Source organism: Marmota monax, unplaced genomic scaffold (genome assembly GCF_021218885.2).
Source record: "Marmota monax isolate L192 unplaced genomic scaffold, Marmota_monax_Labrador192_F-V1.1 WCK01_AAM20220418_F8-fsc00072, whole genome shotgun sequence".
In the NCBI taxonomy this organism is placed as follows: domain Eukaryota; kingdom Metazoa; phylum Chordata; class Mammalia; order Rodentia; family Sciuridae; genus Marmota; species Marmota monax.
Genome location: NW_026692356.1, coordinates 4263903 through 4287669, shown reverse-complemented (window position 1 = coordinate 4287669; position 23767 = coordinate 4263903). Strand labels below are relative to the sequence as shown.

The 23767-nt window shown below is 45.4% G+C and overlaps 2 long non-coding RNA genes across 3 annotated transcripts; both read right to left on the bottom strand.

Moving 5' to 3' along the window:
- Positions 1-16: 16 nt before the first annotated feature.
- LOC131424115 (uncharacterized) lies at positions 17-8442 on the bottom strand. 2 transcript variants are annotated; one of them, XR_009226625.1, is made up of 3 exons: positions 4339-8442; positions 3628-4052; positions 17-2025 (listed from the first exon to the last, which is right to left on the bottom strand). It is a non-coding gene; the product is annotated as an uncharacterized LOC131424115 (long non-coding RNA). The 2 variants fall into 2 exon arrangements; XR_009226624.1 differs by lacking the exon at positions 17-2025 and adding an exon at positions 2039-2469.
- Positions 8443-10344: 1902 nt separating this feature from the next.
- On the bottom strand, positions 10345-20648 carry LOC124091379 (uncharacterized). Its single transcript, XR_006851344.2, has 3 exons — positions 19070-20648; positions 12502-12869; positions 10345-10619 (listed from the first exon to the last, which is right to left on the bottom strand). It is a non-coding gene; the product is annotated as an uncharacterized LOC124091379 (long non-coding RNA).
- Positions 20649-23767: the final 3119 nt, after the last annotated feature.

Sequence of the window (23767 nt, the reverse complement as noted above, 5' to 3'; positions counted from 1 at the left end):
TTCAAACTCCCAATACTTAGGTCACCAAGTAATCTTTATTAAATATCTGCTTGAGAATTAACTCATTTAATCATTTCAGCCCCATGGGCAGACACTACTGTGGTCTCTATATGACAGACCAAAACTACTATGGTCTCTATATGAGCAGCTGAGGTTCAAAGAGGACCAGTAAGTGTTCAAGGCCTCACAGTAGATAAAGAGGAGGGTTCCCACCTGGGCCATGCATCTCTTCCTGCTGCCTCATTAAGGTGGGACAAATATTTATTCTCCCAAATCATTTCCAAACATGATCACCCCCTAATTGTTGTCAGAGACTGTGGAATTCCATTTTGAAACAGTTGTAGAGAAAGAAAAAGAGATGATTCAGAGTACAGAAGATGAAGGTCACAGAATTTAGAAATAAGGGAATTAGCAGAGCTGAGAATACTGAATCTGGAAAGTTCTGTGTGACACACTTGTTGATTCTACTCCCAGAAAGAGGATGTCCCTGGAGCAATACAGAGAGATTGTCCAAGTCTGTGGAGGACAGACTTCAAAGACTATCCTGTTATTTGGGGCAGTCCTGGTTTTATATATTCCACTCTTTTTAATATAAATCATAACGTAAATAACCCAATATAATTTAATTCTTAAGCTTTTGTGTGTCTTTGCATAAATATCTTTGCAGATCAGGAACACTAATGTCCTGATCCTGGATTCAGGAGATACCATCTATTGTGTCCTGGAGGAAATCAGTTTTTCTTCAACAAGGTATGTGGTAGCAAAGAAGGGCTCTGCCCTTTTCCATTAGGAGAAAGTGAGGTTGGGCCTGGAGGAAGGAGAGAGAGAAACAACTGCTGGAAATCATGCAGGAATGGTGGAAAGCATTCATCCTGGAGAGTCAAGACCAGAACTGAGAGCACAGCCTCCCTGACCCAGCACCCAAGGTATTTCATTGCCCAGGACATCTGCAAGCCCTTCTGAGCGGAAGACAGGGACTTGGACATCCTCTGCTGACACCAGTCATATTGCATACTGCCCTCGGGCCTCATTTTAACTTGGCTACCTCTGTAATGACCCTTTCTCTCTACAAATAGTCACATTCCAAGGCACTGGGTTAGGACTTCAGCACATAAATGTGGGGATAACACACAATCCCTAATGAGGCAGCAGTGGCTCATCATCACTCTTCACAAACACAGTGACTGAGGGGCTATGAGGGTGCAGGGGCTGAAGATAGCACTCCTTCCAATTCAAAATGGCTGAATAGGGTGCTCTCTTCAATTCAATTCCCTGGGTTATTCACGTTCTGATTTATATTTAAAAGAGTGGAATATATATTGGGATGTTAGTGTGTTTGCAGATAGGGCTTTTAGGAGGTGAAGTCAAATGAGGTCATATAGGTGGGCTTCTAATCCAATAGTACTGGTGGTCTTGTAAGAAGAAAGATCTCTGTGTGTGTGTGTACCAGAGGGAAGCTGTTTGTTTGAAAGCTAGGGAGAAGGTCCTCACTGGGAACTGAATTGGCAGGCACCTTGATCTTGAACATCCAACCTCCACAAGTGTGAGAAATAAACGTCTGTTGGTAAGCCACCCAGTCTGTAGCATTTAACTGTGGTAAAATGTGGCAGTCTGAGCAGACAAGAAAGTGGGTTGCTGCTCTTGATGGCCCTCTAACTGAAAGAATTTAATATCCAGCAAAAGAGACTTGCTGACTTAACTAAAGGGTGGGGCTGGAAACTTCAGAGAGAGAAGGGGAGGGGAGAGAAAGGTCCCTGGGGAGGCATATTTTGCACACTGGAAAAGGGGCCCTGGGGGAACCTTGGGAAAGGCTCACACCTTCTCTGAGCTCTGCGTGGATTTATAATTGGCTGTGAGGAAGCTCATTCTGCCGTGACGGGTCGAGCCAGTGTGCCTTCCCACCTGCCATGGGGTGTCAAGCAGAATCACACACCCTGGCCTGGGTGCAAAATGATGTTGCCAGAGAAAGTCCACAGGTCTCTACTCCTCCCTCTGCCTGGACCTGGGGGGCAGGGAAGCAGCAACCTAGAACAGAAATTGACTCCCCAGATTTTTGGATCATGCATTCCATTATGTGAATGCCCAGAAATCCGTACTTTATGTATATATCTGTTTATAATTAATTCATAAACTTAAAGTACATTTATATCTGTTTATGTATTTAGTGTATATATTTAATGTATACTCACTATTGGGACAATTATAGAGTGCATGTAATAAAACAAATACCCAAAGTAATGCTTAGAGGATAAGATGAAAATCAATGCAAAGAAAGGTCTGATGTCGTCTTGCTCCATTCCAGAGAGTCATCGTCTCCCTTGAGATGCATGCTCCCCAATGATTTCCAAAGACACACTGATCCTCCAGCAGACTCCCTGTTCATCAAGTGACTTAGCACACTCCTGGGTGTTCCTATGATTCCATAATTGGCCAGCTCTTCACCTCCTCTTAAGAGACTCTGTTGGACACCTGTGCTGGGGACACCTGGGATTAGCAGACTGGCAAGAACGTTCTCTAAATCACAGTCTTGGGCAGAGTCTCCTAATATAGAAAAGAGCCATCTTAATACCTGCCCCATAGATTTTGTGAAGAGTAAATGAGAATGCATGTAAATCCCTTAGTGTGAGGAGGATGTCTAATAGGTGGCAGGTTGTCTATTATAACAGCTACCTGCCAGTCCCAGTGGAGCTGGGGCTCTTGTTTAGAATGGTCACCTTGAAGAAAGACAGGACTCTAATCAATGTTCTTACCTGATCTGAGTTGATGAGCTACCTGATTTTTGGAACTGATAACTAAATTTCTGGATAAGAGAGTAACCAATTGTTTTCATAAGAGAATTCCTTAATTAGCTTTCATTATTTCTTCTTCTCCTACTCCTTCTTCTTTTATTTTTTCTGTACTGGGGACTGAACCCAGGGGCCCTCTACCACTGAGATATCCCTAGACCTTTTTATTTTTTATTTTGAGACAGAACAGGATCTTGCTGAGTTTCCCAGGCTGGCCTCAAACTTGTGATCCTCCTGCCTTAGCCTCCATTTATGTGGAATCATAAGTAGGCAGCCTCTTTATTCCTTCTTACTCTGTCTTCACACAGTCAGGAATGCAGAAAAGATGGAATGATCCCAACTCAATCCTTGGGGATCAGAAGGGCAATAAGGGTACAGACCTAGTGTTCCTGATTACTTTGTGCAGCAGAACTGCCCTGAATCTGGCCCGCCTCTGGACAATCCTGTCTAGCACCTATCCTACCACTGAAAAATAAGTTGAGTTAGGGGTGAATGAGGCAGAGTAGATAACTAGACAACACCGGACAGTGGGGAGCTTCACTTGGGCTGCATGGGGAAGACAAACACCATTCAGAAATGCTGGTCATTGGGCTGGATGTAGCACCTGACTGTACCCTGTGGACAGTGAGAATGTGATCTCTTGTGTGAGAAGAAAGGTGTGTCTGGAGACCTGAGTGGCCAGGGGGACCAATGAGCCAGAGGCTGCAAATTATTACACAGGATCTGTCCTCTTATCTTATCTCCTCTTATCCCTTTTAGTGGGACCTCCCTCCACCAAGTTCCTGCTAGACCCAAGTCTAGACTCCCTTGCAGTTTGTATGACTTTGTGCTAAGTGCTTACCTGTGGGATAAAGCGGAAGAGATGGCGCAGCTTCCATACTTTGTTTTGCTCTCAATGGACACCTCTTGTCCTCTCCTTCCTCCCCGTGGACAGGAGCCTGATCATGATGGCACAACCAGAGAAGGACCACAACCCGGAGGCCACAGCACAACAGAAGAAAAGGACCCTGGGTTCCTGTTCATCTCTGGATTGTCACATGAGCAACAAGCAAAATCCTGTCTTGTTTGAGCCACTGTATTGTGGGGTCTCTTTGCTGCAGCAGCTCATGGACAAATCACTGGAGGCTCAGTGTGGACAAGTCCAAGAGAAGAGTGTCAGGGTACCAGTCTTGCAGGATTCCCCCACACTTTTGTGAATCTTATTTCCAGGAGTTCAATGAGGTCCTCATAGTGAATAGCAGAGAAAAACTCCCTATGCTTGTGTTTCTGCAGAAGGAGGGAAAAGAAACCATTTTGAAGTACACCAGTCTTCTGTTTCCTTAACCAGCCAGGTCTGCCTTCAGGAGAAATGAGTTACCTTGAGCCTCACCTGCTGGGGTTTTATCAGAAGCCAGCCTCCCCCAGAGGAGGGGAAATAACCTGACTCTGGTCCACTGAGTCATCCTGTCCCACCTGAGTGGGAAAACACTGAGAAGCACTTGTGAAGTTCCCAGCCCAGGATGCTGGGCTTTCAAACAGACTGAAACCTAATCACAATCCTGTTAATACTTACCCTCCCATCGCACCTCACCACCACATCAGCAAGGGCCCATTGCAGCAGTTCTTTGTACCCAGTATGTCACATCTGTCCATCAATAAAACATTATAAAACACCTGAAAGATGAAAACAAAAAGAAAAAGCAAGCAAACAAACAAACCAATGTAAAAACAAACCACACCCACAAAAGCATAGTTAGAAAACAACAGAACAAGCATCATGACAAGACCCAGATATGGCAAGAGTGGTGGGATTAAAAACAACCAACAGATGGGCAGTGAAGGCAGAGATGTGGAAATTCAAAGAGACCACCAAAAAGGAATGCCATGCCCCGAGAAGTCATCCTTCAATAGAGAAGTGGAAATAAAGACTTTATCAGACAAAAATTGAGGGGATTTGTCACCAGTAGATGTGCCTCGCAAAAAACAATGTTAAAAGAAGCTTTTCAGGGCTGAGGTTGTGGTTCAGCAGTAGAGCGCTTGCCTAGCACGACTGAGGCCCTGGGTTTGATCCTTAGCACCACACAAAAATAAATAAATAAAATAAAGGGATTGTGTTCACAAAAAAAAAAAAAAAAACAAAACTGGTGCTGCAATAACTATTTAAAAAAATTGCTACCCTAAAACAAATAAATGTACCTCTTAAAAAAATAGAAGAAGAAGCAGCTTTTCAGAGAAAAGGAAAATGACATAGTTCAGAAATTAAATCTATATAAAAAAGGATGAAATTATGATATTTGCTAGTAAATGGATGGATCTGGAGACTCGCATGCTAAGTGAAATAAGCCAATCCTAAGAAAAGAGAGGCTGAATGTTCTCTCTGATATGTGAATGCTAACCCACAATAGGGGTGGGGCGGGGAAATAGAAGTACTTTGTATTAGACAAAGGGGAATGAAGTGAAGGGAGGGGGATGGGAATAGGAAAGACAACAGAATGATCTGGACATAACTCTCCTATGTTCATATATGAATACACAACCAGTGAAACTCCACACCATGTACAACCACAAGAATGGGATCCTAATTAGAATAAGTTATATTCCATGTATGTATAATATGTCAAAATACACTCTACTGTCATGTATACCTAAAAAAGAATGAATGAAAAATTGAGGTACAGATAATTAAAATAAATATAAAAAAGAAAGTAAGAACATCAGAGGAGAAATAAGTGAGATCAAAATAACTTATTTTGTATTCTTACTTGATCTAACATTAATAGTGTATTCAAAACAAGACCAACAATGTACTCAATTATGTATGCTATGCAGATATAGATGTAAACGTTGATGCACACACATACATACACACTCATGTGTAAGTGAAATGCCAGTAACCATATAAAGGACAGAGAGAGGAATCAGGATTATTCTGTTGTTATAAGGTACTCACACAACTCAAAGAGTATAGAGTTATTTGAAAGTGGATGTGGAGTAGTTGTAAATGCATACTGCAAGTTCTAGAGCAACTACTAAAAAAAGTGGGGGGGGGGGACACAACTGATATGCTAAAAGAGGGGAGAAATGGAATCATATAAAATGTACCATTAAAATCCCAAAGGCAGGGGCTGGGATGTTGGCTCAGTGGTAAAGCGCTTGCCTAGCACATGTGAGGTACTGGGTTTGATCCTCAGTACCACATAAAAATAAATGTGTAAAATAAAGGAATTGTGTCCATCTTGAACTAAAAATATATTCTTAAAGAAATTCCAAAGGCAGAAAAAAAGTGGAAGAAAAAGAATAGGAACAAAGACAACAAAAAGAAAACAGTAACAAATATGGTAGCTATTAATCCAATCATATCTGTAATCACTTTGAATGTCAATAGTCTAAGTTTACCAATTAAAATACAAAGATTGTCAGAGTGGCTCGAAAAACTAGACCTAGCTATAAGTTATCTGTAAGAATCCCACTTTGTAGACATATGATTGAAAGTAAATAGATAGGGAAAGATATACCACCTTCATATCATTTAAAAGAATGCTGGAGTAGCTTCCAGACAGAGCCAACTTCAGAGCAAAGAAAGTTATCAGGGATAGAGCAGGACGTTACATAATGATAGAGGGGTTGGTTTTCCAAGAAGATATAGCCATCCTAATATGTTGGCATCTAACAACTAAGTATCAAAGTACATAAGACAAAACCCAATGTAACTGCAAGGAAAAATACACGAACTTACTATTATAGTTGGAGACTTCAACACCCCTCCTTCGGAAATGGACAGATCCAGGAGGCATAAAATCAATAAGCACAAAGTTGAACTGAACACCACCATCTGTCACCCAGATATAGTGGATGATATAATGGACGTCTATAAATTACTTCATCCAACAACAGCAAAATACACATTTGTCTCACGTTTACTTGGAACATTCACCAAGATAGATCATATTCTGGGCCATAAAAATACACCTTCATAAATTTAAAAGGATAGAAATCATGCAATGTGTGCTTTCAGACCACAATGAAATTAAACTGAAAATCAATACCAGAAAGACAGCTGAAAGATTACAAAATATTGGGAGATTAAACAAAACACCTCTAAGTAACCTATAGGTCAAAGAAGAAATCTCTAGAGAAATTAAAATATATTTTGAGCTACATGAAAATATAACTTATCAAAATTTGTAGAATACACATCATTGTAGATTTGTTTAAACCCAAATAATGTTCAACATCAAAAGTGAACCTTGATGTAAACTATGGACTTAAAACAAATGCACCCCTCTGGTGGGAAATGTTGATGGTGGGGAGGGTAGGCATGCAGGGGAAGGGGTATATGGGAAATCTCAATGCTTTCCTCTCAGTTTTGCTATGAACCTCAAACTGCTCTTTAAAAAAATAATCCATTTTTTAAAATGAAGATTTTTTTTTAAAAGATAGATCTTTTTGAGGCTTTTTATTCTGGAAGATTTCAAACATATTCAAAAGCACAATGATAGTCCCTGTAACCTTATTCAATCATTTCAATTTGTAGCTAATCTTGTTTTGTCCATATAATCCCTCCCATTTCTACCCCAGTTTTTTTGATACAAGTTCATTTCATCTGTGAATGCTTTAATATGTATCCCTAAAAGATAAACTTTTTAAAAAATGTAATAATAACATTTTATACTTTAAAAATTAACATTAATTCATAGAACAATGTTACAGACAGAGGCCCACATCCTAGTATAGGTGTATTTAAAAGTAATAAACCAAGCAAACAAATTCTTAAGTAGAGTATACTCCATCCTGCATAGATTTCATATTGATGGGGAAGGTCAATTCTCAATTTAGAATCCTTGACTCGTTGGAGTTTCACATTGAAACTTGGCAGCCTGGGCACCTCAGGAAGAAGAGCCCAGTGATGATGACTGCCTGTGACCTAGAAGTAAGCGTGGGGCCATTTGGGCAGGGAATTCAACTGTTCCAGGAGGTAGACTGGAAGGATTTGGCTCCACCTCACTGGGCCCTCTGGATTCCAGTCTCTTAGGAAAGGGCAGAGTGGGGGATGGGCCAGAGCGGGGTCTGCTCTTAGCCGATCCACAAGGTGGCCCTGACAGAGAAATCTATCTTCTCCCCACCCCTTGTGCCCCTGCAGATTTGGGGTTATCATTCTATTTTATAAATAAATATTTTATAAATGCGCGCGCGCGCACACACACACACACACACACACACACACACACACACACTTATATGTAGACTGGGAATGGGAGGAAGGGGCCGGGAAGCATCATCACACAACCATGCCTGGAGGCTGACAAACAGCGCCTCGGCTCTCGGTTTCGCAGCTTGCTCTAGCCCGGTGGCCCCCACTTTATGTGCATCTTCCTCAGCTCCATCCCCCACTGGCTCTCCTGGGAGCGGGGAGCGGTGCTTCAGGGTCCTACAATTGCCAGCTTTCCTATAAAGTAACTTGGGAGAGGGGCTCAGCCTCTTCCGATCAATGATGAGAAGGAGCAAATCGAAGGCTGCGTCGAGGAGGAGGAGAAGGAGGAAATTCAAAAAACAAAATTCAGAATTCCGAATCCAGGCCGAGCTGCAAATCAGCTTCTGCACCTTTTCTATCGAGAAGAAAGAGCTGCGCTGCCACCCATCACCCAGAAGAAAGCTGGTTCCCGTGGACCCTGCTATATGCGCAGTGGACACTAGGTGGCGCAGTACCTGGGGGACAGCAGCCCTCCAGCCTCAGATGCTGGGAAATGCTATGAGCTGGTCAACGGTTCTTTTTTTCTGTTTTAATATAAATACATATGCATATTTATTATTTTAAAGTAACCTTAGGTTTTGTTTAATGAGAACAATGTGGTACCAACTTACCAAACACTCTACCCTATAAACAGCTACTAACTACCTTGGACTGAAAAAAAGACATTTTTAGTGCTAGAAATATTGGGGTCAACGTCCACCCTGTAATAGGTCTCTTCTCCACTAGCCTGACGTGCAAAAAGTCCTCCTTAACTAATAATTAACAGAGAAAACAGAAAGCCCCAGAGCACAGGCTCTGCATCCTCACCCTTTGGTTTTTGTTTCTTTGCATAATTAAAAAAAAAAAATCTGCCTAAAAGCCCAGCAGCCGGCTGCCACCACCTCCTCCTGAAGCCATCCAATCAGGAATAAAGTTCACCTCGGTTACCCTGGGCAACCAGCACTTGTCCCTGGGCTCTCTGAGGCCTTCTTACAAACACACGTGTCTCTGCCACTGGAAGGATGTTCTTTGTTAAAGGAGGTCGCTGCTCCTCATACCTTCAACTCCCCCCTGAAAGCTGAGGCCCACCTGCTCTATTCTTCCCAGATATGCTAACGTTTGGAAGGCAACAGCTGGTAAATATGCAGTATTAGCAATTGCCTCCAAGGTGGCAAGCCAAGGTCAAACCACAGGGTTGCTCAGCGGGATGTTGATAACGTAGCTGTAGCAGCAATTCTGTTTACATAAGAGAGCCAGTGGGAAAAGCCTGTTTGCTCTAAAGATGATATCAGAAATGAATTCCAATCTAAAATATTTTACATGGAGATGTGATTCTTAAAAGTAAGTTCAGGCAAGCCACACTGGTTGCCGGCATGACATCCATTCTCCTTTTTTCCTTTTTTGCACCCTGGCTGCATGCCTGGCACCAGATAATGAGTCATGACAGTCCTCCTCCTCACTTTCCCAAATTTTCCTCCAACAGCCATGGCTGCATAACCCGCTTCTGACCAATGAGAGCTCAAGGAAACTTATTCTGCTTTTCTTTTTAAAGAGATGGACATGGCTAATTCCACCCCCTGGCTCCTTTCTCTCTGCCTTTAATACAGACATGATATCCAGAGCTGTAGTATCTATTTTGCAACCATGAGGCAAAGAAAGAATTTGGAAAGTACCTTAGTATGTTTGGGCTGTTAAGAAGAATACCATAAAACAGAAATCAGTTCCCAGAGGTTGAGAAGTCCAAAATCTTAACATGGCAGAAGGGGAGAAGGAGCTCTATATGGACTTTCTTATGAAGGCTCTCATCTCATTCATAAGGGCTGTACCCCATGACCTCATCATCTCTCAATGTCCTACCTCCTTACACTATCAACGTCGGGGGTTGGTTTCAACATAGGAATTTTGTAGAGACACACATGTACCATCTACTGGAGTAAGCATCACCCACGACAGATGGCAAATAGCAACCTCTAAGCATCTGGTTATGTTAGAAAAATCAACCCATTTGTGTCCCAGCCATTTACATACCAGTTATTTGCAGTTTAACACAACCCTAAATGACCTGCCACTTGTGACCTGCTTTCCAAGGAAGGCAGGTAAAGTGAAAGAAGAATTTTCATCCAGTTCAACTATCCCTCACCTGGACAGGGCAAATCCATAGACAACCAGGTGGGGAGAGGAGATAGTGAGATTTCCCCCATTTGGCCAGAGACTCTTGTCACTGATGGGTTAAATGGGGGAAAGAAAGAAAGAAAGGAAGAAAGAAAGAAAGAGGGAGTGGGGAGGGAGGGAGGGAGGAAGAGAGAGAGAGAGAGAGAGAGAGAGAGAGAGAGAGAGAGAGGCCTTTAGATGTCATGTAAAAGAAAATTCCAGAACGAGGCAACCTGTACCTTGGGAGGGAGCTGAAAATGCATCCCCACCATCATCCTTACCAGGCAATGGAAGCTCCACCCGCCCCTCCTCATCAGCCTGGGAGAGCTGTGGGCCAGAAGGTGCTGTGTAGAAGCAGAAGCCATTGGAATGGGGCCTGAGTGGGCAATTTTGAAGAAATCTTCAATATCATCTGTTCCCAGTGGCTTCTTCAGCACTAATTTCAGAGTCTTTAAGCAGGGGGAGGAAATGACCTGGAATTTACATGGCATAATCATACACAGATATTAGGTTCTGATGATAATAACTGCAGCGAGGGGTGGGCTGGCTCTCTGGTTAATCCCACTTAATTGGCTGCTTTTCAACGGAAGCTGATGGTGTCTCCTGCCCCAGGAAGTGCCAGCTGCAGGTCTCCCTTTGCCCATCCCCAGGACTCTCACTGGGGCCCCATCCATGCTGTAGCAGGGGTACATCTGGGTACACGGTCACTGGCACTGACAGGGCCAGATTCTAGTGGGCAGGATCACAGCTGTAATGGTGTGACATTTCCTCTTTCTCAGTGCCCTGGGGACAAGACACGTCCAGCACTCCCAGGACCCCTCCCTTCTCTTCTCACATGCTGCCTTGGGCACCTGATCCTTCCGCTTCCTCCACTGGATCTGACATGTGGGGACAATGTGGGGTGTGATGGCTAATTCTGTGTGTCAACCTGACTGGCAAAGGAGTGCCCGGTTATTTGGTTAATAATGATTTCTGGGTATGTCCATGAGGTTTTTTTGTTTAAGTTTTTTAAAAATATTTTTTAGTTATCAACGGACCTTTTTTATAATTTTTTTTGAGAGAGAGAGAGAGAGAAAATTTTTTAACATTTATTTTTCAGTGGACACCTTTATTTTATTTTATGTGGTGCTGAGGATCGAACCCAGGGCCCTGCGCATACCAGGCGAGCACGTTAGCGCTTGAGCCACATTCCCCAGCCCGTCAATGGACCTTTATTTCGTTTATTTATATGTGGTGCTGAGAATAGAACCCAGTGTCACACACGCTAGGCAAGCACTATGCCACTGAGCCACAACCCCAGCCCAATCCATGAGGGTTTTGTGGATGATTTTACAGTCAAATCCCCTGAGTAAAGTCAGTGGTATGTGGGGGGGACATTGAAATCAGCTGGGGACTTGAATAGAACAAAATTCAGAGGAAGGAGGGATTGGTCCTTTTCTTCCTGTCCCGTCACTTGAGCTGAACACCTCACCATCTCTCCTGCCCTTGGACTGCAGCCTCCCTGGTTTTCAGGCCTTCAGACTGGACTGAATAATGCCACCTGCTCTCCAGGGTCATTAACTTACAGACTGAAATTATGGAACTTCCCATCCTCCCAAATCGTGGAGTTGATTCCCAATGCAAATCTCCATGGTGTGTGTGTGTGTGTGTGTGTGTGTGTGTGTGTGTGTGCGCGCGCACGCGCGCGCGTCCCCTCTGGGCTCTAGTTCTTTAGAAATCCCTGCCTAACACAGTTGTTCTTAAGATGCTAGAACCACAAGCAGAGGGAGGGTTTGCATGGGCATTTGGGAAATGGCACCATATGGGCTCTGGTGCTGGCCAGGTGCCTGGAGTTCTGAGCTGTGATGGCTAGCATAGCCGCAGAGGGTCACAGCATAAAGGTAGCCCCCTTTAGGCAAGGTCCAGTTGAGCTGGCAGGAGCCTGTTCTTGGTGCAAGGAGAGATCTTCCTGGGGTCAGCAGAGATCCCCAGCAAAGGCTGTCTGCTTTCTGATGAGTAAAGTTGCCTGAGCAGAGGTGTGCCTTGCTGGGGCTGCGGGAGGTCTGATTCTAAGGGGGCAGAGTTTCACCTGGTCCTCAGAGCTGCAGCAGGTGCTCGTGACATTCCCCTCCCTTCAACAGGTTACTCAGGATAAAGAAAGCAAGGAACTACATGCACCAAGAGGCTCATGTATAGATGCAGGCAATGTTATTTCAATACTTCCAGCTTTTTTTTGCGGGGGGGTACTGAGATTAAATCCAGGGGTGCTTAACCACTGAGCAACCTCCCCAGCCCTTTCCTGTATTTTATTTAGAGACGAAGTCTCACTGAGTTGCTTAGGCCTCACTAAATTGCTGAGGCTGGCTTTGAACTCACCATCCTCCTGCCTCAGCCTCCCAAGCCACTGGGATTACAGGTGTGGATCACCGTGCCCAGCTCAGCTTGCTTCTTTTTTAAGTTGAAACCACAATGGGAAAAGGAACTATAGGTGTACCAGCGTGCTAGGGCTACCGTAACAGAGCAGTTCAGATTTGGTGGCTGACATAAAAGTTCATTTTCTCAGTCGTGGAGGCTGGAAGTCGAGGTTCAGCATCGGTTCAGCATTAGGAAAAGGGAGCTCAGGAGTGTGTGGTCCTGGCTTGGCCTGTTGAGCCCTCTCCTCTTGGCTTGCAGAAGGCAGCCTTCTCCTGAGTCCTCTCGTGGTCATGTGTCTGTGTCCCCATCTCTTCTTTTCATAATGACACCTGTCAGATTAGAGATTTGGGATTAGGGCCCACCCAAATAGCCTCATTTTAAACTCAATTACCTCTTTAAAGGCCTTATCTCCAAACATGTTGCATTCTGAAGTATGAGGGATAGGGCTTTATCATATGAATTATTTTGGGGGGACACAATTCAGTACATGATGGGGCCCATCCAATTCCATTAGGCCCATCCTGATAATGCAAGGTAATCTCTCTATTTTAAGGTCCATAACCTTCGTTATATTTGCCATGAAGCATGATACCTTTATAGGTATCCAGGGCTTAGGGCATGGATATTTGGGGGTGTGGAGTGGGTAATTCCACTGTGCTGAGTGCTTTACCTACTTTACCTTGCTTGTATGTAGGCTGGTTGTCCTATTAGCCCCAATTAGCAACTGAGACTCGGAGCAGGTACAAATGACCCTGAAGTCACACAGTGGGGAGTGGTGGCTCTGTGGCTCCCCCACTGCCTGACAGCCAGCCCTATTCTTGGTTGCTCCCCTATGTAGCCCTCACTCACAGGGCAGCTGATTGGAAGCAGGTGAAATCCTATTTCAGGCTGTGACTGCAGAGAGAGGGTGGGGTCATAGGGTCCACCCAGCCTGGGACACAGACAACTAGTGTTGAAGCAGTCCTGATGTCCCATTTGCTCTTGTTCCCGGCATCTGTGGGCCCCAGGAAATGACAGATGGGACTGAGCCAAGCCAGGACCACACACTCCTGAGCTCCCTTTTCTTAATGATGGTGACCACAGTACCTGTGTGCAGACAGGGTGTTTGTGTCCCTCCAAATTCATGTGTTGAAAACTAACCCCAGGGCAGTGGATGGTACAAGGGGTGGGCCCTTTGGAGGTGATTAGGGCCCGAGAGCAGAGCCCTCATGAATGGTATCAGTGCTCTTCTATAGGGCTCAGGAGACCTGTGGTGGGTCCTTCCACTGTTTGAGGACAGGATGAGCAGACCACCACCTGGGAAAAAGTGCACCTTCTCTATACCCCGACCTGCTGACACTCTAGCCTTGGACTTCCAGCCTCCAGAACTGTGGGAAATAAATGTCTCTTGGGTCTAAAACACTGAATCCACGGTACTTTGACACAGCAGCCCAAGCTGACTAAGACATCTGATTCCTAACCCCAGGGGTCCATTAGGCCGGCTGGCACAGCACCCAATCAGGCATCTAATGCTCTTTAACACTGCTATGACTGAGGGAACACATCCCTCTGCATCCAAACGGCATCCCTACTGGGTGTCCTCAGAGGAACCTCTGAGCCACTCGCCTTAGCATGATGGAAATAGCACAAGGCCAGCACAGAATTGGCACCAAACTGTTCCATGGGCAGCATCACGATCGCACAGTCCTTGTGCCCAGGCAAGCTGGTGGCACTAAGAATCCCAGGCCCGGCTTGCATGAAGGCTTTATGTGAAAAGGCAAGCTAATCTTTCATTCATCATCCAGCCAGAAGGTGAGTCCATCATTTCCCCAAATGGCCCTTCTCTTCAACAAAAAGTGGCCATAAAAGCAGAGGCTCCGAAACTTTAAGAGGCCATAAACCCTCTGGCAGCCACGCAGGGCTCTGAGAACACATGAATAAATAAACACCAGAAGCTGCTGGGGCATCGCCACATCTGTGTGGAGCAACAGATTCTTAGAGGAAGGAACACACTGCTCTGGCCTGACAGCATGAGCCTGAGGGCAGCTGCCCACCTGGCACCCAGGGGAGCCAGGCTGAAACTCAATGTCAAGGGCATCAGTTGGCAAACCACAGTGGCCTCACTGAGGGACCCATGGGACCAGGAACACTCCCTCAAGAAGGGTGAAGATGAGCCAGGCACACTGGCGCACGCCTGTAATCCCAGCCGCTCAGGAGGTTGAGGCAGGAGGATCATGATTTCAAAGCCAGCCTCAGCAACTTAGGCCAGAAGCAACTCAGTGAGACCCTGTCTCTAAATAAAATGCAAAATAGGGCTGGAGGTGTGGCTCAGTGGCTGAGTGCCCCTGAGTTCAATCCCTGGTACCAAAACAAACAAACAAAAACCTAGAAGGGTAAAGATGGCCAACCTTGTCTGGGAACACAGACACATCGCGTCCAAGTCCCAAGCTCACACTCAGCTGCTGAACAAAGTGCTTTGGGCAGAAAGTAGCGCTTATCAGGGCTCTGTGTTCAGTGATGTTCAGGGGAGGCTTCATACTGGGGACATCTGACACAGAAAACCAGATTTCTCTGTTGAGAGCTGGCTACAAAGAGTCCTCATTCCCTGCAGCCTCCCCCCAAAGATTTGTTCTCAATTTTAAAACATTCTTTTCCCTGAATGGGGACTGTAAAGAATGACAAAGAATCCCCTGAGACAGACTGGATTGATACGGCTCACTCCTGCTGAACTCTGATGTGGCGCTGGAAACAGAGGGTCTCCACTTAGCCCTTCCCCAGGACAGTGTCCAGGCGGCAAGGCTGGGTGAGATTCATAATTTACAATAGAATCAGAGCTGAGCTGGTATTTTAATGGGAGTTTTATTTTCCTCATCACACTTGGATGTGTACACACACCTTTCTAATTGAGTGCCCAAACAGTTCATCAGGGCAGAAAAAAACACACACTTCAGGACTCAGAGAAGGCTGGGCAGAACAGGGCACCCTTGAAGCCGATAGAGGGAGGCCAAGGTTACCAAGAGCGAATTTCTGCTTCAACTGCAGTAGCAGGTGGCTGGAAGAGGGGTATCATAGAGGTAAAGCAGGATGAGAAATGAACCTATCAGGAGGCAGTCTGGTTTCCTGAGCACTTACTATATACCACTGCTGTGCTGGGTGAGGGGTCACAAATGATTTGGGGGCAAAGGGAAAGAAGACTGAAGAGCCTTGGACTTTTGGACGATTATCCTCAGAAGGAGGCCTGACGTGTTTCTTCACCTTCTGGTAAAGAAGCGCAGGTAAAAACACAACAAATGAAAAATGGCCTTTCACAAAACAATAATAAAGAAGACTTCTCTGAAATTGCAGGGATATGTTTTAGGAAACTGCTGATTGTATCTGTATTCAAATTAGCCAAATGGACTGGGCAAGCTGCATGGCCTGAAGACTTCCCCATGACAGACTGGAGAGAGCCCCATTGTTCTTTTGGGGAAGGCACAGGAGTATGGGAATCCTGCAGGAATTTCCATATCAAGAAATAATCCTTATTTCCATTTTATAGATGAGGACGTGAAGGCTCAAAGACGTTAAATCACCTGCCAAAAGTCACACCCAGCTAGCCATGGCATAGTCCACGAGTGCTCCTTATAACATGAGCAAAACTCTCATAGTTCACCTGTCACACACAAGCAGGCTGCCATTTTTCCATTATGATGGCAGGAGCAGAAGCAGGTGAGCAACCACACTCTGCTGGCCCTCCTCTGGCTAAGGCTAGAGATGGGACAGAGGTGCAGGAGCTGCTGTTCCTGTGAATAGGGACAGGAAGCTGGTTTCCAGCAGGGGTCACGATGGTTCCCAACCAGGTCCCATTAACCATCAGGAACAAAGGTGGTCCAGGCCACGGGGCAAGCGGGCTGTGGTGATGGCACAGAGGGACAGCAGCAGTGGCAGGAGCAGGGATCTGCTCACTCTTTCTGCAATGCTGAGAAGCCACCCACAGATAAGCTGCTGCTTGATGTGCTAGGAATGTCATGGCTGCAGAGAAAGGCTGGCTTTCAAATCTTGGCTCTGCCATGAGCCATGTGACCTGAAGAGAATGACATGACCTTTCCATTTTCTCATCAGTAATCTACTCTAGGAGATTCTGAAGGAGTGCAATGGAGTGGCACCTTGAGTGACAGGTGGCATGAAGACGCTTGGAATGACAGCATGAAGTAGCGAATGCTCCTGCACTCCCAGAGTCCCAGTGCATGGCTGAGGTTCTCCTCCTCCAGCACCTTCCATTTCTTCTTTCTTTTTCTTTTTTTAAAATTTGTTCTAAGTAGTTACACATGATAGTAGAATGCATTTTGACACATCATACCTAAATGGAGTATAACTGCTCATTCTTCTGGTTGTATGATGTAGAATCACACTGGTTGTGTAGTCATATATGTACATAAGGTAATAATGTCTGATTCACTCTACTATCCTTCCTACTCCTGTACCTCTCCCTTCCATTCACTCCCCTCTGCCTAATCCAAAATACCTCTATTTTTTCCTTAGCACCCCCACACACACACCTTATTCTGAATTAGCATCTGCATATCAGAGAAAACACTTGGCCTTTGGTTCTTTGGGACTGGCTTATTTCACTTAGCATGATATTCTCCAGGTTCAACCATTTATCATCAAATGCCATAATTTTGTTCTTCTTTAAGGCTGAAGTAATATTCCATTGTGTATATATGCCACATTTTTTAAATTCATTCTCTGTTGAAGGTCCAGCACCTTCCATTTCTGGCCACAGTTTAAGAGCTGTGACCTGCATGTAAGACTGAGTATAATAAACTAATCCACAGCCTCCCTCCTGCCAAAAGGAGAGAGAGGAAGGAACTCAAATGAAGCAGGCTGGAAGGGCAGGGAGTTTGCAGGCAGGGATTTCCTGAGAGGGGGACCTTGTCCTGTGATGAGGAAGTTCCCAGATAAGTTTGGGGATATTAAGGTTTCCACGTCCCTACTTCCTGTATAACCTTGGGAGACAGACCCACAGGAGACTCTGGGCTCCCACGGGGCTCATGGGTCCCTTCCCTAGTGTGTCTCCTCCCATACTGAAGAGGACTGGCCTGGGTAACCAATAGGAAGCTTGGAAATTACAGCATGATGCTGAGACTAGTTCTTATAAGACTCATGGTTGACCTTGTTCTCTCTTGGGTCACTTGCTCTGGGGGCAGCCAACTACTATTGAGGACATTCAAGATGAGGTCCCCAGGTCCTTCCACCAGTGATTGCAGCCTTTCTAACTCTGCAATCACAGAGACAGATCTTCCAGCCCAGTGGAACCTCCCAGTGACACAGCCTTAGTCAAGGTCCTGACTGCAACCTCCAGAGGGATGTGGGGCCAGAAGCAACCAGCTACACAGCTTTAGATTCAGTGCTACCCAAACTGTGCAAGATAATAAATGTTTACTGTTGCTTAAAGTAGCCATGGCCGGGGATAATTTGTTGGGGTAGTTTATATAGGGTGCTGCTGTAATGGAAACCTGAGAGGACAGGCATGGCCATGGAACCTGGTATTTGAACGGAACTGGAAGAACTTTGGAAAAAGTGTTAATGCAAACTTGCAGAGAAATGGAAAAGTGCTTATATGGAGCATGCATGTCCTTGAGGAGGCCCCAAGTGATTAGGAACTGTCATAGAGTACAGGCACAAGTTCACCAGCACCATCGCCTAAAATAATGAGGAAAGTGGAAACTGTACCTCCACCTTGGGTGACCTAGCTAAGGAGGTGTGCAGTTGGTGTTGAAGGGGCATCTAATTCCTTCTCACTGCTTCTAATAAAATACAAAAAGAGAAAGATAAGCTAAAAGAAGGACCATTCAGTGAAGGGCAGCTGATTTGTGGAATTCTCAACCTGTCCCATGGCAAAAGATGTGAAAATAAAGAGGAATCCCAGGTAAAAACCACGCACAGGCACTGTCGAGGCTAGCTGGTCAGATGATGAGTCCAAGAGAGTGACTGTGTCTGATTCTGCTGGAGCAGGCACAATGAAGGCCACAGATAGGTGGCTTAAACACAGACGTTCATTTTCTCACAATCTTGGAGGCTGCAGGGCCCAAGTCAAGGGCCCAAGCAGGGTTCGTTTCTTGGCGGGGGTGGGGGGGGGCCTCTCCTCCTGACTCGTACACAGTGCCTGCTTACTTGTCCACATGTGCCTCTGCTCTGCACATGTGGACAGACTGAGATCTCTGGGGTTTCCTCTCCTTAGAAGGACACTAATCCTATTGGATTAGAGCCCCACCCTGTGACCTGGTTAAACTTTAGCTATTTATTTTTTTATTTAGAGACAGGGTCTTGCTAGGTTGCCCCGGCTGGACTCTCACCTGTTATCTGCTGCCTCAGCCCCCAAGTAGCTGGGATCACTGCACCCAGTTATCACTTTAAACACCCAAATCCAAATTCAGTCCCAGTGGGGGTTAGGACTCCAACATATAGATTTCAGGGGGACACAATTTGGCCCCTAACAGCCTATAAAAACATTTGTTCAGATCTCTAAAAAATCGAAGGGAATGTGTTTGCAGTGGCAGCAGCTGACCTTTGCTGTATCTGCAGGAGGCCAGGTCTGGGCTAGAGAACCCACCAGAAGGCACCATCTTCCTCTCAGGCTGAGGAAAGTCCAGAACCAGGAACCTGGTGGGGTGCATTGTATCTCCGCGCACGGAAAGGCTGTTGCCCTAGGCTGTGTCTCAGTGAATGCTGACACTGGACTGCTGTGTTCTGATGGGCTGTTCTTGTCTGATGGACCAAAAAGCAATCGAGAAGTCTGAGGGTGGTCCCTGTAGAACATAGTAGACACTCTGTGTCAGTCATCCTGGGGAAAGACTGGTCTTGAGATAGGAAATGAGGATTAGAGAGCTGGGCCCGGGTGGTAGCTGGGCTAGGCCCATGTGGGGGCTATACACAAAGCCCCCCAGGGGAGGAAGAGAGCTCCTTCTTCCCATGAAGACCACCTGGAAGCCAGTTGGGGTGCCTGGATGAGAGAGCCCCAAGGCAGACTCACCAGGAAACTCTAAAGTAGCCACATCTAGTCAGCTTATGAGTTATCTATGCTGTGCCTCTTCTCCTTTTTGGTCTCTGGCTCTTCAGGACAGTATGGCTTCTGTCATGGTGTAAGACTTTAAGGGAAGCCTGTCTCATATTTGAAATGCAATGCAAAAGGGGCAGCAGCCTGAGGGCAAGGATGGCTGCACAGTTCCATGACACACCTGCTTAACAGAACCCAGACCCCCAAACTTTAAACTCAGACCCCACACAGTTCAGGAAGGCTGAAAGCCTAGGCGGAGAGGGGACCCAAGATGAACAGCTCATACAATTGACAGGTAGATGGGGAATTTGTGGGAAGGCATGGTTTCACTGGCAGGTGCAGACCATCGAGGTCCAGCTACACAGGCTAGTGATGAATGACAGAGATAGACAAGAGTGATGATGTACAGGTGAACAGTTGATGGACAGATAGATTCCAGATAGACAGATAGGCTGACAGACAGACAGATGATGGTTAGGTCAATAGATGATAGATAAACAGATGATGGGTAGGGAGATGGATAGATGGATAGTAGATGATGGGTAGGTAAATAGATGATAGATGGATGAATAGACAGGTAACAGACTGAGGTACAGGAAGGACAAATGTATGGATGGAGATATAAGTATAGAGTGGATGGATGGACAGATAATGAATAGGTAGACTGATGATGGTTAGATAAAATGCTAAATAGATGATAGAGACAGAAACATAAGATGGATGGATGGATGGATATATAAACATGGGATGGATGGATAAATAGGATGATAGAAAATTGGAGGGGAAAATTTCTTTTAATCTTCCTAAAATATGGACAAAGGGCAAAGCAAGGGCAGTAAACCACAAAAAGCATAAGAACACAGAATGTAAATGACTCATTTTTGTTCTTCAAGGATTTTGACAGGCAAAGGTCAAGAGTTCCTGGTTTCCCTTTTCTACATGTACTTGATGGGGACATTTCACACAGCTTTGCCCAACTGTAGCCAGGAGTCAAACTTGACATACATAGAAACCAAAGAACTAGAGAGCGTGCCATTTCTGGCTCCATGTCACACAACAGAAGAACGTGCCGCGATGAGGAAGATGTCGTCCACTGCCACCCTCCAACTTCTCCCACCCACTCTGTTTCCTCCCATGGTGGCTCCTCATCCCTTACTTTCTAGGTACAGACACATGGTTACAGTATTTTGCCTACTTACAGTGTAGCAGCTCCAACAATATTCTGAAGAATGGGGCTATGTAGGGCACAAGGCCCTGTGCAGGGCCAACTACTTTCATTTAACAACAGCACAAGCTCCCCATAAATGAGAACACCGAATAGATTCTGGAGGCTAATGGGACAAAATGGAGCCAGGAGGGGACTCTGAGAGTCCTAATGCCGTGTGAAGGAGCTTCATGGTGGGCCAATCCCATATGCAATGAGCATTTATAAAACTGATTGTCTGCTATTACCTAGAAACAAAGAGAAATTATTTGCAATTATTCTATACTGAAAAATAGCAAGTTTGGGAAGTTTTTTTTTAATCCCCCACTCCATTTCCCATTAATAGCTATAAGGAAGAACAATACCCCTCTGATTTGGAGTAATGCAATATATCAGAACATGCTTTACAGCTGCAGAGGAGGTGGGCGAGAAGGATCTACCTTTAAAGAACTCCAGTTAAAGTAATTACCATTGTTACAGAAATTACTGTTTTTAAAAGACTGAAGTCCTCCATTGGAGAACTCTTAGGAAAAGGGGAAAAAAAATAAAAGCCACATGACCAGCTTGATTAGGGAGAACAAAAGCCAAGCATTGTGGAACCCAAGTGCTTAACTCCTCCCGGGCTCTGCTCTTTTGTGGGCAGCCTGCATTACTGAAAGCCTGTCATATTTCCTGAAGTTTTCAGAGGCTGTCAGCCATGCACCCGTGGTGGGAGGGGCAAGCACGTGAGCAGAGCTGCACATGAAACCAACACCGATCACTTGAGGCTGTCTTTCTTCCCGGGAATCCCTCTCCAGACAAGGGCTCCTGATGCTTCAATCCTCATTATGCATCTAAGAGTGGATGGCCCACTGCGGGGAACCAGGGTTCTGAGAATCCACACTCATGTGCAAAAATCACAGGCGGATGAAGATGCGACCTAAGGCAAGGAGGCTCCACGTAGGATTAGGGCTACCAGAAGCCGGGTGGCCGGGCAATTGGGCTAATCTTTGTGCTCTGGTCCTGTTAGCAAGAGCTGGTTGGTGGCTTGGTGTTGGTGGAGGCTTTCTCAAGTGGGAGGGAAAAGACCAGTTTTTCAATCTTCAGTGAGCTACAGATGGATGGTTTTTTGGTTTGTTTTTGGTAAAGTACTCTAAAAATTTATTTCTAGGAAAGTGAAGTTAATAAAACAAAGGAACACAAGCCCCACTATTTTATGATTAGGTTCAAGATATAGAAATTACTCAAATTGCTATAAAGATATCTGAAAGCTTGCTGTTCATTTCTGTCCTTACCTCATTATTGATGGGTGAGAAGTCTTCTTCCAAATGGCCCCACTCCAAGGTCACATTTTGAGCAGCTCTGGTCTAGGACAGCATATTCCTGAGGAGGTCACCAGAATACTCTTTACCCAAGATGATTACAGGAAAATGGGTCTTATGTCAAACAAGACATGAAAGAGGATACATTTTTTTTTTTTTTTGGACATGCAGGCTGCTATTGGTGGCATATTATAGATTCTGAGAAATCCTGTTTCCAAAAAAAAAATGCTTCCCTTTACTGAGGTGTTTCCCAAATTTATCTGATTCTTTGTCACTTCTCTTTTTTTTTTCTTTTTACTGTATTTCATAGGGCTATCGACAGAATCTGGGGCCTCAAGTGTATCAGGTAAGCTCTACCACTGAGCTAAACCCCAGACTTCATTTATTTTTACATAACACTTGAAATATTCTCTAATCTACATTCTACCAGTCAAGTGCTAAAAAATGGTCGCCTGAGGTCTGGGCTCATGGGATCTGCCCAGACTGTCAGAAGGAGGTCAGTAATGCTGGCCGCAAAGCGGAAAATCCCCCAGGGTTAGCTGGGCTTTATCAGCCGGGATCTGCTGCCAAATGGTGACGCCTGGACCCTAAGCAGACCACCCTGTACAGTGCAGGGCGCTGCTTCTGGTGGGATTCAGGTTCCCAGAGTTGAGTGGCAGTGACTAAGATCTCCAGCTGTTAGTGCTCTGCGTTTTGGCACCTGCCTGGCACCTAGGGCTAAGATGGCATTTATGGAAAGACAAGAGAAACTTAAATCCATTGAAAGAAGACTCCAAGTTGCACGAGGGAGCTTCAGGGCACCAACTAGAGCAACCCTGCTGTCCTTCCCTGGTTCACTCAAGCTAGGCCCCAGAATGGGTTTACCTAATCAGCAAACATCCCAGGTAACTGGTTTCCTTCACAGGAGGCTTTTGAATACTGCTTAGAGCCTCCCGACTCCCTTCTGATGGAACAATATCTATAGAACAATTTCTGCACCAGGTACCCCAAGTGCCACTCATGGGAGGTGGGTACAATAAGATGTCTGCGTGTGCCAGGGCACAGCGCACTGTTTCAGCAGTCACACGGGCAACTGGCTACAAGTTGTGCTAGAAAAACGTACTTAAAAAAAAAGACTTAGATTTTCTGTGGTTAACACCCTTCAGATTATTTGACAGAGTAGACCTGCAAAAAACAAAAATCCCGAGTCATTCCTGCCTCTTCTCTCACTCCACTCCATCCAAGGACAACATGTTTTAATTCTGTCTTCAAAATATATTCAGATTTCAGTTCTTTGCCCCTTCACTGCTAGGGGCCTGTCTGAGCCACCACTGATGCTCCTCTGTTAACAGCCAAGAACCCCAGATGCCTCTCCTGCTGCCACTGACCTCCTCACCCCCACGTCTTTTCATCCAGTAGCAGGGGGATTGTGAGAGAAATCACTCTGTTGCTTTGCTCAAAAGCCTCCCATTTCTCTTACATTAAAGCCAAGTTCTAGCAAATTCATGATCCTGGTACAGTTTCTGTACCAGGTACCCCAAGTGCCACTCACAGGGAGGTGGGTACAATAAGAGGTCTGCATGTGCCAGGGCCATGGTACACTGGCAGTGGTCATGCATGTAACTGACCCCAGATGCTGGAGTTTGGCTCCTGTGTCCCACCTGCCCCTGCCCACTTCCGGCCCCTTGCAGTCTTGGCTCAGCCTGGCTGGTGTTGCCCTCCTGC